Source organism: Dama dama, chromosome 12 (genome assembly GCF_033118175.1).
Source record: "Dama dama isolate Ldn47 chromosome 12, ASM3311817v1, whole genome shotgun sequence".
NCBI classification, from domain to species: Eukaryota; Metazoa; Chordata; class Mammalia; order Artiodactyla; family Cervidae; genus Dama; species Dama dama.
In genome coordinates, this window is record NC_083692.1 from 18971443 (window position 1) to 18985446 (window position 14004).

The 14004-nt window shown below is 35.4% G+C and overlaps 1 protein-coding gene across 11 annotated transcripts in view; it reads left to right on the forward strand.

Moving 5' to 3' along the window:
- The window catches only part of NUMB (NUMB endocytic adaptor protein), a 157077-nt gene that overhangs the window by 70497 nt on the left and 72576 nt on the right, over positions 1 to 14004 (forward strand). For 10 of the 11 annotated variants that reach the window (XM_061156724.1, XM_061156734.1, XM_061156728.1 and 7 more), the window contains one exon: positions 6644 to 6728. The exons of the other annotated variant lie outside the window; for it this stretch is intronic. The gene's annotated coding sequence lies outside the window, so the exon portion shown is untranslated. The remainder of the gene's footprint in view (positions 1 to 6643; positions 6729 to 14004) is intronic. 11 annotated transcript variants of the gene reach the window in all.

Below are 14004 nucleotides of genomic sequence, written 5' to 3' on the forward strand. Positions count from 1 at the left end.
TCAGGTCTTTTGCCCATTTTTAACTAGAGTTGTTAGTTTCAAGAGTTCTTTGTGTATTTTAGATAACAGTCCCTTTTCTGATGTGCCTTTTGGAAATACTTTCTCCCATTCTGTGGATTGTAATCTCTTGACAGTCTTATGCAGAGCGGAAGTTTTTAATTTTAATGAAGTCTTAACTCATCAGTTATTTCTTTCATGGATCATGCCTTTGGTCTATTCTTAAAGTTTTTATCACACCTAAAGTTATCTAGATTTTATTTTGCCCCATGTTATCTTCTACAAGTTTTACAGTTTAGCATTTTACATCCCAGTCTGTGGCCCATTTTGAATTAGTTTTTGTGAAGGATGTAAAGTCTGTGTCTAAATTAATTTTTTCATGTGGCTGTCCACTTGTTCTAGTGTCATTTATTGAAAAGACTGTCTTTTCTCCATTATAGTGCTTTTATTCTTTTGTGAAAGATCAGTTAACAATATTCACGTGGGTCCATTTGGGGCTTTAAATTTTAGAATGAGTTTGTCAGTATCTGCAAAATAACTTGCTAGAATTTTTATTGCAATTGTGTTGAATCTGTAGATGAAGTAGGGAAGAATTGATACCTTGATAATTTTGAGTATTCCTATCCATTAACATAGATTATCTCGCCATTTATTTAGTTCATCTGATTTTGTTCATCAGAGTTTTTAGATTTCAAGATCTTTTATGTATTTTGTTAGATTTGCCATAAATTTTACCCAAATATTTAATTTTATAGGTGCTTATGTAAAATTTGTTGTTTTTAATTTCAAATTCTTCTTTATTGCTGGTATATTGACTTTTGTCCCTTGTATCCTGCAGCTTTGCTATAGTTAATTGTTTATTAGTTCCAGGAGTTTTTTGACCGATTCTTTTTTAATTTTCTACATAAATTATCATATCATCTGTGAAAAGACACTTTTATTTTGTTTTTATATAATATGCAGTTTTATATAGAATATAACTATTCTCTTTATCTTTTATTTCCTTATCTTACTCCATTAACTAGCATAATGGATGCTGTTATGATATGTTAACTAAGGGTGGTGTTTTAAAAAGGAGTGGTGAGAGGGAGGTGTGAGGGGGGATCGGGATGGGGAATACGTGTAAATCTATGGCTGATTCATGTCAATGTATGACAAAACCCACTGAAATGTTGTGAAGTAATTAGCCTCCAACTAAAAAAAAAAAGATAATAATAAAAAAAAAAAGAAAAAAAAAAGCAGTGGTGAGAGGAGACATCTTTCCTTGTTCTTTTTTTAAAAAATTTTATTTTTAATTGGAGGATAATTGCTTTACAATATTGTGTTAGTATCTGCCATATATGAATATGAATCAGCTACAGGTATATGCATGTCTTTTCCCTCTTGAACCTCTCTCCTACCTCCCACCCCATCCCACCCCTCTAGGTTGTCACAGAGCATCAGATTTGAGCTCCCTGTATGTTCCTAATCTTATTAGGAAGTTTTCCAGTTGCTCACAATTAAGTAAATTGTCAGCTGTAAGTTTTTTGATGTTCTTGGTTAAGCTGAGGAAATTCCTCTTTATTCCTAGTTTGCTGAGAGTTTTTATCAGGAATGAGTGTTGGATTTTGTGAAATGCCTTTTCTGTATCTCTTGATATGATCATGTGACTTTTCTTTTTAACGTCTTAATGTGATGGATTGCATTAAATAATTTTCAAATGTTGAATCAGCCTTGACTAACCTGAGGTTAATCCCACTTGGTTGTGGTGTATAATTCTTATTATACATTGTTGGATTTCATTTGCTGCTATTCCTAGTCACATTTTTATTAATAGTTTCATTAGACCCCTTCATGGCATACTGATCAAGTACTCAGTTGAAGCTTTGAAAAATAGCCATATATATTAGATGATAGCATTGAGGTCAGATTTTTTTCCCCTCCATAGGCTGAATTGCTTAAATTTAACAGGATGGAATTTAGAACACATTATGAAAGATTTTTTGAGAATCAGTTTAATATGCACGTTAATGGCACAAACTGTTTTTTAATTCCGGCTCTGTCACTTAGACGCTGTGAAACCTTGAGCAGGTTATTTCATCTCCATTTCTCAGTTTCTTCATCTATAAAAGGAGGGTACTGATGGGACTTATCACGTAACGTTCTTAGTGTTGTTTTGAAATATAAAGTAATAGACATTAATCATTTAAGACAATAGCTGGGACATAGTAAGGGCTGATTAACTGTTACCTGTGGTTATTATAAAGTTCTGCACTTAGGTTCAAACTCAGTTGTTTAGGATTTGAGTGGTATGATTTAGCACAACTGAGAAAGATTAGATATCTTAGTCTTTTGTTGATTGTAAACATAGGGAAGTGATAGTGTATTTAGATATGATAAAAATTAATGTACTTTTAAGTTCTAAAAGAGTGGTTAACAGCCCCGATTTTACCTCGGTCATTTTCCCACTAAAATTGTCTAAAATAAAAACAAAAGAAAAGGAAAAACAAAAAAGCCCTTTGCCAGAATCTAGGAGAAATATGTAATTACTTACAAAGTAGAGGATCTGGATTGAGAAAAACCAATCTAAATATTGGTTAAGATTCAATGAAAGAAGGAAGGAAAATGTTTCATGACTTTTTTCTCATGTTCTGACCTGAAGACACAGTTTAGCACCAACTGAAAAATTGATCGCTGTTCTCTCTTCATGACTTCAAGCTTAAAAAATTATTCATATAAAAGTAACCTTTCCTGTCTCAGTGAGACCTAAACTGAACATGCTATCTAATACTGCAAACTATTTTGTTGAATTATTTCTATAACTTTTATTTTTTAAGTGACTATACAGTTTCCTTAGGTTTATAGTTTATCTCTCCCACAACTAGAATTCTAAATCTCATAAAGTCTTTTTTCACTGAAGCACCTAGAACAGTGTGTGGGACAGCATATACTCAGTAAATGTTTGCTGAATTAGTTAGATGAACAAAATCTCAGACTGATGCTCAATATATTATACTAGTAAAAGCAATAACAACTTTAATTGAAGTCAGGGCAGGGGCCTGGAGTTCTGCCTCCAGGTCCTGCCCTTTTCCACCCTGTGGCATCTCTCTAAGTAGCATGGTTTGAAAACTGTTTTGCAAGTGATGATCTATGAAGTTGCTGGAGTAGGAGTTGCCCATTTCATTTTATCCTTCTTTCTATATCTTGAAATAGTAATTCCCAGAAAACATCTGGCCTCAGTGGAATGGTGGTAGATACATGTGATTGGCTACAGAATGGCTCATTTCCTATGGGAAATATACTTTCTAAAATATAAAGCTCTGTTACAGCCACTGGTTGAGAGAACTCCTGGTAACACTGCATATGCCATCAATTCAGAATATCAGAGAACTTTATCATGCTAACATTTTAGATACTAAACAAAAGAAAACAAAAAATCAGCAAAGAAAATCAATAAAGTTGGGCTAAAACCCTAAAATATAAATAGAAACAAATCTAAAGTGCTTCAAATTAATAGTATAAACACTCTGAAGGGGGAAAAATAAGTATAAACACAGTGAAGGGGGAAAAATAAGTAACCCAAGTAACTTTTGAGCATCCTGTACTTTGAAATTCAAAATTAAAAGAGCTGTAAACAAATAATAAACCCTAATTTGTAGGCTCTTTTTTGTAATGATATGAATTGGCAACTTTGAAACTATTTTCTATCTATATTAAGACTCAACAAATGAATAAGTGTACTGAGGATCATGGGAGCCAGGTTTTTGAACTGTTGGAGAAGGTAGTTTTATATATATGGAAGAAAAGACTCCAGTAAAATCCTGTGCTGTTGGATTTAAATGGGAAGTTATGAACTCATGGTTTTTAACATTTATTTGTATAAAGACAAATATATATGTATGCATGTATACACTTATGTATCTTTCTCTTAGGGATGTGTATAATTGTATGTATACATATATGTGTGTACACATATACACATATGTGTATGCATATGTGTATATGCGTACACACACATATGTATATATGTATCTATAATTCCAGCTTTGTTTGCTAAGAGGCCTTGAAGCAATTGCATTGAACATACCTAACTCCCATATGCTGGTTTCTAAACCATTCTCTACTTAAAGGAAACCAGAGCTCCTTGGAGAAATGGTTGATCCCAGGAAGAACTGGGTCAGAGAAAGTACAAGAGGAGTCTGGAACATACTGTTGTTTCAAAAAGGAAGGAAGGAGGTAGTCAAAGAATGGTGGGGATGTGTCGAAAGGAGCAGGAACCAGTGTGGAGAAGCATCCACGGGCCAAATGAATGATGATAGTTATAGATTATAACCTGTTGAAAAAATAAGAACCATACAAATAAGTAAGTGAATGAATAAATGACTTAAGTTGGGGAGAAGGGAAAGTTCTTCATTAGAATGGTTAATAAGTATAGAACTATTGGAATTAGAAAATGGCCATTTGGGAACAATTAAAATAGTACTTTCACACAGTAATCCTCTGCAGGTACCAAAACTGTGGAGTAAAGTTTGATGAGGAGAATGGTATTTACATAGTCTCAAGATGGTTCCTAACAATGTATTTACTTATTACAAAGAGAAAAGCAGTAACTTCAAGGTGGAGAATCTTGGCAGATACTCATTAAGCAAGTGATCAAAGTTAGTATCACTGGTAATAGAACCCATAACTTCTTGCAGCTTCTATGTGATGCAGTGAGAAGCACCCAACATTACTTCGCGACATTCCTACAAAAAATGCATAGCCTGAATTTAAACATGAGAGACCATCAGACAAACCTAAATTGAGGAACATTATACAAAATAAATGGTCTGTGTTCTTTAAAAATATCAGTCTTATAAGACACAGGCTAACAAACTGTTCCAGTTGGTAGGATTCTGAAAGAGACATTACCAGTAAATGCAGTGCATGATTCTGAATTGACTTCTGGACTGGGGAAATAGGTAGCTTTAAAAGACATTTTTTAAAGCAGTTAATGATATTTGAATATGGGCTGTAATTATATAGTAGAAATTTTAACATTGACACAATACTGATTTGGTTAGGTATACTGTAGTTATCTAAGTGAATGTCTGTGTTCCTGGGAAACTATATGAAAAAAAAATATTGAGGGCTGAAATGCTAAGTGTCTACAACTCACTCTCACGTGGTTCAGAAAAAAAATTTGTGAGGAAGAAAGAGACTGACAAAGCAAATGGGGTAAAATGTAAATAGTGATATTTGCAAATTTTCTTGAAGTTACATAAATTTACCTAAAAATTCCTGAATTAAAATACTTGAGTTGTGGTTGAACTGACTTGATCTTATTAATGATTTGTAAAATTCATGAAAAGGACAAAAAGTTATTCTCATCGTTTAGAGAAAGTAGTGAAGCAAATGCTGATCAAGTAGAAAAAACTCTAAATTATTAGGATATAGAACAGAAGGATTTTTTGGTTTGGATTTTTGTCATGGCTTAGTAACCTTGGGCATCTCACGTCCTATGTTCATTTCCTTAAACTTATTTATGAACTAGTTAGTTTAAGGACTTCTTAAGTATCTCCTATTTAGCTAATAAGTTTTCTTTAAAAAAGTGCTTTGTAAAAATTAAATGACCTTTGTTCCAGACAGATCATTTTATAATTTTATTAAGAAAAATTGAAGGCCATTTTTGCCGTTGTTAAAAGAGGGTATTTGGGGGGATAGAAGTTGTTTCTTTATTAAATCTTTGAGCTACAATGAATGCAGTCATTTTAATAATTATTTTTATGTAATGTACCATTTTAATAATATAATTTACTTTTTAAACTAATAACATTCATAAAAATGCACCTTGGTGATAGTATTGATGAACTGTTTTAACAAAATTATCCTGTAGGATTTTTGTATGATTTCTATTTTTCCTGTTTTAAATTGATTTTTGTATTGTGTTGCTAAAATCACCCCTTCAAAGAAACACCTAACCTTACCACAGATAGATGTATTACTGGCAAATGCAGGTATTGATAGAAATCTCATTATTCATTGTAAAATTATTTTATTGAGATTCTAAAGACAGCCATAGTGACAGTTTCAGTTGTTTTGACTAGTGTAAAATTCCAGGTGTAAACGGACACAATTATTCTTCAGTGGTAATGGTAGTTCTAACCTATTTCGATGATGTGTCTGCTTCTATTTTTCTCTTATAAAAATTCCTTTCTACTATTGGTGGGAATCATTCTTTCTTGACACCCTTCTTCCTGTTTTGGGCCCCTTGAATATTACTGGTCTTAGAAAGTATATGCCTGCAATGGGATTCATGGGAGTTGTTGTCAGTAGACAACAATGTCTTTTCTGTTTGGCTCTTTCTCTATATACATATGGTATTTTATATTTCAGAGATTCAGTAGTGTACCTTTAGGCATTTGACTGCTGTTCAGAGGAATGATTTATTATTAATTAGAGGAGGTTATGTTTCTGTTTGTATGTGGATCTTAACAGTTGCCATGGTGATTTGAAGTGGTCATCTTTGTTATATCATCATAATAAAGCTCTGATTCCTGGGGGAAGTTGTGAGCTTCCTCTTTTTATTTTGTGTATCTGTCTTTTGATTTATCATATCCATGTAATGTAGCAATAATTATGTTACTAACAACAATTTTGTGAGATGTTTATTATTCTCATTTTACAGATGAGGAAACTGAGGCTTGGTGAAGTTACGAAAGTTGTCCAAAGTCACACAGCTTGTAAAGGGCACAGTCAAGATTCAGAGCCAGGTCTGTCCAATTTCAAAACTCTTAATCATGGCCATGAAACTTTGCAAGAGCTGTGAAGTATCAACCTGTGATAAGTTGTATTGATATTAATATTGCTTAACTGTCATTTAACTCTTATTGATAATTTTTGATGGTTTTTTCATCTATAATAATTTTGTGTATCTTTTTAACTATTATGAAAAGAAATATGACATAGTAATGTGGGTCTGGGCTCTGGAGACAGCTCTGTAGACAGCTGGGCATGAATCACTAAGCTTCTCCACTTACTTGTGTGACGCTGGGAAAGTTCCTTAACTTTTCTGTACCTCAGTTTTCCTATCTGTAAAATGGTGATAGTAATATAGTCCGCCTGATGTGGGTTGTTGTGAAGATTAAATGATTTAAAAGTATGCAAAGCACTTAGGCTTCCCTTGTGGCTCAGCTGGTAAAGAATCTGCCTGCAATGTGGGAGACCTGGGTTTGATCCCTGGGTTGGAAAGATCCCCTGGAGAAAGGAAAGGCTACTCACTTCAGTATTCTGGCCTGGAGAATTCCATGGACTCTATAGTCCATGGGGTCGCAAAGAGTTGGACATGCCTAAGCAACTTTCACTTTCACTTTCCATACAAAGCACTTGTAACAGTGCCTGGCACACAGTAAGCATTCAATAAATATTAACTATTAGTATTATCATCTCTGAGCAACAAATAAAACAGATGATCATTATTTCTAATTCTCTGTTAGGAAATTTAGATGAAGCATAGTTTAAGCAGCACATGAAACCTACATAAACCAAAATTAAACTGAATAAATTAGACCTAAAGACCTAAAGGAAAAAAAGACAAAAAGGAAAAAAAAAATTTGATCAAATTCAGATCCATGGTAAAGCCGACTGGGAAACTGCTTCTAGGTCTTACATGTATAAGGACCACATACAGGTCCATAGGAGCTCAATATGACCATTGTGTCATGAATGTCTTGTCTGTTTTCCTCTTGTAAGTGAAATTTGTATTCAAAATAAATGTTTACAATTTTAGGTGACTTAAGGAGATTGTGTTTTGGCAGTGTTCACAGATAATTATCAAGAATGAAAACTTTACATGTTGTGTAAAATGTTGGCAACATTTCATCACTTGCAGGAGTGGTTATTAGAACTTGCACTGTGGTGATTGTCCGCACCGATTGAGCTTTGAACCAGTGGGACCACAGCACGTTCACCCAGAACTGAGCCATGTACTGATCACATGCTCTTCACTCTTACTTATTCCTTGTAGCTGTCAGAATTCTGAAGTGTGATAGCAACTCTTGCTACAATTTAGTAAAGTAAAATACCTGTAATTAGTACCTAGTAAGTTTATACCAATTGCAAAAATATCTGTCAAAGGGAGTAATTTGAGTCACGTTACATAAAAGTTCAAAAGCTCTTATTAAAAATAGGACTTGCTTTGTATATGAGCCCAATACTTCAGAGGCTTTAATCTACACATGCATTTAATTTATTCTTTTTATTATATTGAGCCTTCCTCTCCTCAACCGTAGTGTCTCTTTCTAGCTATTTAGATTATTTTTTATTTATTTATGGCTGTGCTGGTTCTTCATTGCTGCTCACACTTTCTCTAGTTGCGGTGACCGGGAGCTACTCTAGTGGTGGTGCGCAGACTTCTTGCTGTGATGGCTTCTCTTGTTGCAGAGCATGGGCTCTGGGGTGCGAGGGCCTCAGCAGTTGCGGCATGTGGGCCCGGCAGCTGTAGTCCCCAGGCCCTGGAGCACAGGCTTAATAGTTGTGGGCATGGGCTTAGTTGCTCCAGGGCATGTGGATCATCTTGGAACAGGGCTCCAACCTGTGTCTCCTGCATTGGCAGGTGGGTTCTTTACCATTGAGCCATTAGGAAAGTCCCTTAGATATTTAAAAATATCTTTCAATAGTTTCTTTTTCTCATAAGTCTCTCAAATTTTCTCTTAAATTTAATTATTATTGTTGTTAAAATTTTAAATAGTAAGTTTTTCCTCTTTTTTTTACATTTTCAGTTTACTGATAGAAACTTTTTTGGTGTATAGATCTCTGTTCAGCCACCTTAGCTGAAGTATGATGATTGCAGTTGTGTCTTTCTTTCCAGTGCTTGTATAGTTTCTTTCTCTTGCCTTGCTATGCTACTTAGGACTTTTGAGTACAGCATTCAATACAAGTGTTAAAGAGTGGGCATTCTTATATTGCACTTAGCTTTTAAAAAGAAGTGGTCCATTAATAATAACACAACAAAGATCCTGCATACTGCAGCTAAGACCTGAGGCAGCCAAATAAGGAAATAAATATCTCTAAAAAAATAAAAGTAGTTGCATTTTAAAAAAAGAAAAAGAAAAGGGATAAGTGAAGATATACAAGGCAAATGGAAATGAAGCAATCACAGAAGAAAGTGTTGCTGTGTGACCACTCCTTTCAGTGACTGATTTTTCTCCCTTTCCTGATAGCAAACTTTAGTAAAGAACTGATATTCCATATTAGTGAGGTGTTTTGAGGAAGTCTCAAAAAGATTGATTTTGTGTTAATCATAGAATAGTCATTTTCTTTTTTTCCCCCTTCTCTTCCTCCTTTTTCTTTTCCTTCTTTTCTTCTCCCTTCTCCTCTTTCTTTTTCTTCATTCTTGAATTGGGCTGTATCTGTCATATCGGGGTGCTTGTTACTTTTGATATTTCACAGTTAATGAACAATTATTAACAATTTTGGCAGCATTTCTGTTTTGGAACATAAAATAATGATATATCTTGCCATCAGTTGATGGCATCTTAGCTTTGATGAAATATACATTTTTACATACATACCATGACTCTATCCTACCCCATCCTCTACGAAATGCCCTGTTTTGTTTTGTTTTTTGTCTCTCTCATCCTGTGCTTATATCATTCAAGATCTTAATGGAAGAAATAATCCTTATTTTGTCATCCTGGCTCCTCTTCATGCAGCACTTAGCACAATACTTTGTTGGGCACAGGGTTGTATTTAACAATTAAGGGAAGTATGTAGATATACTGAATCATAGCACAGACTGTGACACATTTATATTAGTGACCGGTTTTTTAGCTTCTTGGTGAGAAGAGATTAATACCTACATTAGTTAAGATTATTTTAAATATAAAGAACAGAGCCCAGTGCTTCCTACATTAAGCAAGTTAGAGAATTTATTGGATGGATATTTAGTCATCTGATGACGTTCAAGAAAGTTTAACCGATAAACAAAAAAAAGTGATTAAAGGAAATTCCCTCGTGGTCCAGTGGTTAGGACTCCACACTTCCACTGTAGGGGGCATGGGTTCGACCCTTGTTGAGGAACTAAGATCCTTACAAGCCACACAGGGCACAGCGAGAAAAAGAAAGGAAGAAAGACAGTTTAAAAATAGAAAGCACTGAAGGAAAAGGAAAAGAGCAGTAACAGTGAAGAATTACAGGGACTCCCTGGTGGCCCAGGGGCTAAGATTCCAAGCTCCCAATGCAGGGGGTGATCCCCGGTTGGAGAAATAGATTCCACATGCCATGACTGAAGAGTTCACATGCCACAACTAGAAGATCCTGTACACCACAACTAAAGATCCCCCGTGCTTCATCTAAGACCTGACACAGCCAAATAAATAAAAATTAAAAAATAAACTATACTGAGATATTTTTTAAAAAGAATTATAGAGGATGGTATTTAGAGAGGAAAAGAAAGCCTCATGAATGAAGGTAACATTTAGGTTGAGACTTGAAGTGTGAATGGAAGACAGGCATTGTTGAAGTTTTTGAGAGAGAAGCATTTTAGACAGAGGGAAATAGCAGGCCCAGAGTGGGAAAGAGCTTGCAGTTAACTGAAAGAGAATACTGGTTAGTTGAGGAGAGTGTCACTTTGAGGTGGGAGAGGCAGGCAGGGGCTGTACCATAACATGTTAGTATCTGCTCTGCCTTTGTGACATGCCGGCCACTGTTCGAAGCACTTCTCAAGCAGTGTCAGTTATTATGCCATATTGACTCTCTGAATGCTGAGAGTTTGGGTTTAACTTGAAGATGCATCGGGAAGCCATGGAACTATTATTCAGTGCCCTGATCCATTTTTAAAGATTACACTGAATGCTTTGTTCACAGTTGATCAGAGGGGGACAGCAGAGGAAATTGAAATAAATACTAGTCGATGGCTTATACTAGTTCAGGTAGGAGATGTAGTAATCTTGGACCATGGTCCTTTATGGTAGAGTTGGAGAGCAGTGGACAGATTTAAGATACATTTACAAGTCTTGCTGATGGCTTAGATAAAGGGAGAGGGTTGTGAGGGGAAGGAAGGAGTCAGATTGGAGAAAGTTAAAGAGCTGAAGAGATGATGTGTGTAGATAATTTGTAGTTATTTGTCAGAAAAGGAGAGCAGAACTGTTTTTAACCTTCTTATTTCCATCATTTTTCCAGTGCCATTTCTGTCTCTCTTTTTTAAATTCTTGGAACCAAATATATTTTTATTCTAGTCTGCCTCTCCAGATTGCAGCACCTTTTTCTCATCCCACACTTGACAGATGCTTAGAGGAGGAAAGTCAGTTAAAAAGTAGGCTAGCATTCTCAGCAGTTCTGCCCTTTTTCATCAAGATGTTCCTTGCTAAATCAGTCCTTGCTATATCAGAGAAAAACCATTTTGTTCTATAAGTAAAGGTTTAATTCTTGAAGGAACAGCATCTTAGGAAGTCAGTCTCTGTATATATGTGTTGCGGGATTAGGGATGATGGTCATACATAGTTTATCTGTTAAGTCTCAACATACCTTAAAAGATAAAGTTGAGAATAGCTGAATCACCAATTCAGTTCACCAATTGTTTTCTCAGTTGAAAGGCAAGTGATAAACTAAAAGATAAAATTGGTTGTGTAACTGAAAAAAACTCTCAGAAGAGATAACTTTTTTTTTTAATCTTTCTTAAATATATATAGGTTCAGCTTTTGAAACCACTTTTGACTGAAATTTTAAGTAGACAGAGTCTTTCCTTATTTTTTGAAGCTCTAGTTTTCCATTATTTTTAAGGAGTGAATAAAGAAGCCATGTATCAAAACAAAAGAATTTTGTGGATAAGATGAAAATTAGTAAGGCAGAAATCTCAAAGTCAGATACTAGATAAGGATCATAGAGTACTATTTAAATAAGTGTTTCTAAGTTTTTAGGATTAATAGTTACAGAATCCTTTGAGATTCCAAAGGAAGTTGAAGAATCTGGCCTCAGAAAATGCACAGACACATGAGCATTCAGATTTGAACATAATCTTAGGGCATTGCTAAATCTGAAGAGCCTGTGGGGGTCCATGCTGCCCTGGTGGAGAACATGTGGTTTGAATCAGGGCTGAGGAGTAGTGGCTGCTAAGCGTCAACACTCAAACTGTGGCAGTCATCTCTTCTCAGATACCAGCCTTTCAGGCAACCTGATTCGTTGTTGTTTTTTAAACTTTTGGTCTGACAGCTGATAAAATAATTTTTAGTTTTAGCTGTTGAAACTCTATTATTAAATTTTTTTTTGAAAATGCTGTAGAAAAGCAGTTACTGTATATGTGTAATCTAGAAAAATGATGTAGATGAACTTATCTGCAAAGCAGAAATAGAGACACAGACATAGAGAACAAACATATGATACCATACGTGGTGGTGGTGGTGGTAGGATGAGCCGGAAGATTGAAATTGGCGTATACACACTACTATGTGTAAAATATATAGCTAATGAGAATCGACTGTGTTGCACAGGGAACTCTACCCAATGTTCTCTGGTGACCTAAATGGGAAGGAAATCCAAAAAAGAGGGGGTATATCTATATATACTTATATGTGGCTGATCCACTTTGCTGTACAGCGGAAACTAACACAACATCGTCAAGCAACTATACTTGAATAAAAATTAATTTAAAAAAAAAGAAAAAAACTGTCATAGATGGCAGGGTTTTCTGAAATAAGGCAATATAGTATTCAGGATACCCTAAGAAATGAAACTTACTAATAAAGGCAAGGTGAAATACAGACAAATTTCAAATGTACTGATACCTAAGATTATACAGAAGCTGAATAAATGTTTCCTTTTAGAACTAGATTTAAAAAGCAAACAAACCAACTCTTCGTTCTCTCTCTTTTGCCGTGGATCTGTTTGTAACATAACTTTCTCACAAAACTGACCTTGAGCTTTATTAGTCCTGTAGGTTAAGTATTGGACCTATTTCCTTCACTGTTGGTGATGAAGCTGTACTTTGTTACTTTTCGTCTGGCTCAGGGCCTAAGTGGAACAATAAGCTAGTGATACAACTTAATTAGTTATAAATTATTTCCTGTTAGGCACATTATGCCAATTAGACCAATATTTAATGAAATCCAAAATTCTTAGGATTCATTGATTGAGTTAGGGGATTGACTAGATGACCTACCTCTTAAGTCTTTTGGCCATGCTAAGAGTCTAGGATTCCTTACATTTTTTCACTTGATCAAATAAAAGGGTTTTTTCCATCACTCTGAATCTTGAAAGCAAGTTCCACATCATAAGAAAAAGTAGAAATCAAGGAAAGAAAATGCAAAAACAAAATACTTTGTCTGGAGTATAGTGTTGTAGTTGTTTAGTTGCTAAGTCTTGTCTGACTCTTTTGTGACCCCATGGATTGTAGCCTGCCAGGCTGCCCTGTGCATGGGATTTCCCAGGCAAGAATATGGAGTGGGGTTACCATTTCCTTCTCCAGGGGATCTTCCTGACTCAAGAATTGAACCTGTATCTCCTGCCATTGGCAGGCGAATTCTTTTCCACTCTTCAGTTCAGTCACTCAGTTGTGTCTGGCTCTTTGCAACCCCATGGACTGCAGCAAGTCAGGCTTCCCTGTCCATCACCAACTCCCAGAGCTTACTCAAACTCATGTCCATCGAGTCGGTGATGCCATCCAACCATCTCATCCTCTGTCGTCCCCTTCTCCTCCTGCCTTCAATCTTTCCCAGCATCAGGGTCTTTTCAAATGAGTCAGTTCTTCCCATCAGGTGGCCAAAGTATTGGAGTTTCAGCTTCAGCATCAGTCCTTCCAATGAATATTCAGGACTGATTTCCTTGAGGATTGACTGGTTGGATCTCCTTGCAGTCCAAGAGACTCTCGAGAGTCTTCTTCAACACCACAGTTCAAAAGCATCAATTCTTCGGCACTCAGTTTTCTTTATAGTCCAAATCTCACATCCATACATGACTACTGGAAAAACAATAACTTTGACTGGACGGACTTTGGTTGGCAAAATAATGTCTCTGCTTTTTAATATGCTGTCTAGGTTGGTCATAGCTTTTCTT